Source organism: Microtus ochrogaster, unplaced genomic scaffold (assembly GCF_000317375.1).
Source record: "Microtus ochrogaster isolate Prairie Vole_2 unplaced genomic scaffold, MicOch1.0 UNK158, whole genome shotgun sequence".
Classification (NCBI taxonomy): domain Eukaryota; kingdom Metazoa; phylum Chordata; class Mammalia; order Rodentia; family Cricetidae; genus Microtus; species Microtus ochrogaster.
This window is the reverse complement of record NW_004949256.1, coordinates 222,679-226,435: the sequence shown is the minus strand read 5'-3', so window position 1 is coordinate 226,435 and position 3,757 is coordinate 222,679.

Sequence of the window (3,757 nt, the reverse complement as noted above, 5' to 3'; positions counted from 1 at the left end):
CCAAGCACTTAAATGGGGTATGTGAACAATATGTTACAAATTGTTTAATGGTGACACAGACCTGTTGTGATGTTTTACCTGTGATGGAGAGAATTGCTCTCAGAGGCAGCAAACATGAATCTTCCATGTTGGAATAAGCAGAACCAACAGGTATGACCATGGAGTTGGTCCTAGCCATGCCCAATTAACATTAAAAATGTTCTCCATAAATCCAGATGGAAAAGACCTCTAAATGAGTCACAGTGTTGGATCAATGTACACAGGCTTGAGAGAGAGGAAAAGGAGTATAGACAGTTATAATATAAAATAATACAGGCAGTTATAGATTAAATGATTAAAGATAATAAAATAAATATTAAACTTGCAGAAAAAGTAATAGAGTAAGAAAAATAAGCCACATAAAGATGGAAAATACACAGAGAGTCTGGATTATGTATATTATTGTGTTTTCTTTAATTTTTTTGACTGTGAATGAGCTAAGTACAGAGAGATTTCATTGTATATGCTGCTAAGGTAAACCAATATATAAAAGGTATCTTGATTTCAAAATTTGTGTCTAAGGATATGTTGCTTTGGAAAAAAAGGTCTGCTTTTGTTTTCACATAAGATGAGAACCTGTGGATTCCTCATACTACTGTGGTTTGATGGACCAAAACTACTCAAAAGGTCTCCGTGACCCCCGCAAATTAATTCATCCAACAAAAAGCAGGAAGCCCAAATTCCCTAAATGATTGTTTATAAATGTTTGCTTACCTTTAAAGCGTGATATGTTATAGACATAAATACTTTGCATTATTGGTTTATTGATATGAATTTTGGCCAATTTTGTTATATGCATATTTCTGCTTTTGATTAAGGTATTGTGTTTGTGTAGGTCATTTAAAAATGTACTGTATAGTTAAAAATACAGTTAATAGATAGTCATCTAGAATAGTTAAACTTGTAGTCATGTTTGTTAGGTTTTCTAGATGTACAGAGATATGTTTCTGATGGACCTTTCTTCAAACCTTTCAAAGACGTTAGAACATGGTATTTAAAATGTTTTAAGAACTTACGACTTTCCATGATAATGAGACACATCTGCTCCTGAGAGCACCAATCTATTTCAAGAGGATGATGAACATCAAAGAGGCTCATTATGGCTCTCCATTTAGGTTGATATTGACTATGAGATTGTTGTAAACTGCCCTTTTTATATTGAGTTATATCCTTTTTATCCTTTATCTCTCTAAGAGTTTTAACATGACAAGGTGTTGTATTTTGTCAAAGGCTTTTATGCTTCTAATTAAGTGATAATGTCATATTGGTTCTTCAATTCATTTATATGGTGGATTATGTTAACTGATTTACTTATGTTAAAATATCCCTGTGTCTCTGCAATGAAGCCTCTTTTGATATATTCTTAGATAACTATATATTCTTAGAATTTTTTATTGAGAATTTTGTTGATGTGAGATGGCCTTCTGTATAAGTATTTATCTTATTGGTTAATGGATCAAGACTGCTTTGGCCTATGACTTAGCAGAATATATCCAGGCTTGAAGAGATATATAGAGATAGTAGGCAGACACAAGGAGACACCAAGTAGCTACTGAAGGAGAGGGCTACACTAAAACTTTAGGAACCTTACCAGTAGGCCACAACTTCATGGCGATACACAGGTTGATCGAAATGGGAAAATTTAAGATGTAAGAGCTAGCTAGGAATAGGAACTTGAAGAAAATGGACAATTTTCTGGGTCAATATCACTTACCAAAATTAAATTAAGACCAGATAAACAAATTAAATAGACCTATAATTGCTAAGAAAATATAGTCATCAACAATCTCCTAATCAAAAAAACCCAGGACCAGATGGTTTCAGTGTAGAATTCTACAAGATTTTAAAAGAACTATTGCCAATACTCCTCAAAGTGTTCCAAAACAATGGAAACAGAAGTAACATAATCAAACACTTTTTAAGAGGCTACAGTTACCCTCATACACAAACCACACAAAGACATTACTATGAAAGAGAATTATAGACCAATTGCCCTCATGAACATTGATGCAAAAGTACTCAATTAAATACTGGCACACCAAATCCAAGCGCACATCAGAAAAAAATCATCCACCATGACCAAGTAGGCTTCATTCCAGATATGTAGAGATGATTCAACATACAAAAATCTACCAATGTAATTCACCATATAAACAAACTGAAAGAAAAAATCACATGGTCATCTCATTAGATGCTGAAAAGGCCTTTGACAAAATTCAACACCCCTTCATGATAAAAATCTTGGAGAGAGCAGGGATACAAGGAACATACCTAAACATAATAAAGGCAATATACAGCAAGCCAACAGCCAACATCAAACTAAATAGAGATAAAGTGAAAGTGATCCCACTGATATCAGAAATAAGACACATATGTCCATTCTCTCTGTATCTATTCAATATAGTACTTGAAATTCTGGCTAAAGCAATAAGACAACAAAAAGAGATCAAAGGGGGATGCAAATCAGAAAAGAAGTCAAACTCTCACTCTTTTCTGTTGATATAATAGTATAATTAAGTGACCCCAAACATTCTATCAGAAAACTCCTACAACTCATAAACATCTTAAGTATTGTAGCAGGATATAAAATTAACTCAAAAAAAATCAGTAGCCCTCCTCTGTACACATGATAAATGGACTGAAAAAGAAATTAGAGAGACATTGCCCTTCACAATTACCACAAATAATATAAAAATACCTTGGGGTAATGCTAACCAAACATGCGAAAGACCTGTATGACAAGAACTTTAAAACTTTGAAGAAAAAAAATTGAAGAAGACACCAGAAAATGAAAATATCTCCCAAGCTTTATGGTAGGTATAATTAACATAGTAAAAATGGGAGTCTTACTAAAAGCAGTCTACAGATTCAATGCAATGCCCAGCAAAATCCTAGCAAAATTCTTCACAGACCTCAAAAGAACAATTCTCAACTTCATATGGAAAACAAAAAAATTCCAGAAGAGCCAAAACAATTCTGCACAATAAAGGAACTTCTCGAAGTATCACAATCCCTAACTTCAAACTCTAATATAGAGGTACAGTAATGAAAACAGCCTGGTATCGGCATAAAATAAGAAAGGATTACCAAGGGAATTGAATCAATGACCCAGATAGCAATCCACACAGTCTGCACACCCAATTTTTAACAAAGGAGCTAAAAACATAAAATGGAAAAAAGAAAGTATATTCAACAAATGATGCTGACATAACTGGATATCAACATGTAGAAGAATGCAAATAGATCCATATCTATCATCACGCATAAAACTCAAGCCTAAATGGATCAAAGACCTTAACATAAAATTAACAATACTGAACCTAATAAAAGAGAAAGTGGGAAGTCCAGTTGAACACATTGGCACAGGAGTCTACTTCCTGAATATAATCCCAGTAGCCCAGACACTGAGTGCAAAAATTGATACATGCGATCTCCTGAAACTGAGAAGCTTCTGTAAAACATGATCAACAAGACAAAATGGCAGCCAACAGAATGGGAAAAGAGCTTCACCAACCCCACATTGAACAGAGGACTGATCTCCAAAATATATAAAAAACTCAAGACATAAGGGGATCAAGGGGATTCGAATTAGAAAGGAAGAAGTGAGACTTTCATTATTTGCAGATGATATGATAGTGTACATAATCGACTCCCAAAACTCCACCAAAGAACTTTTACAGCTGATAAACACCTTTAGTAATGTGGCAGGATACAAGAT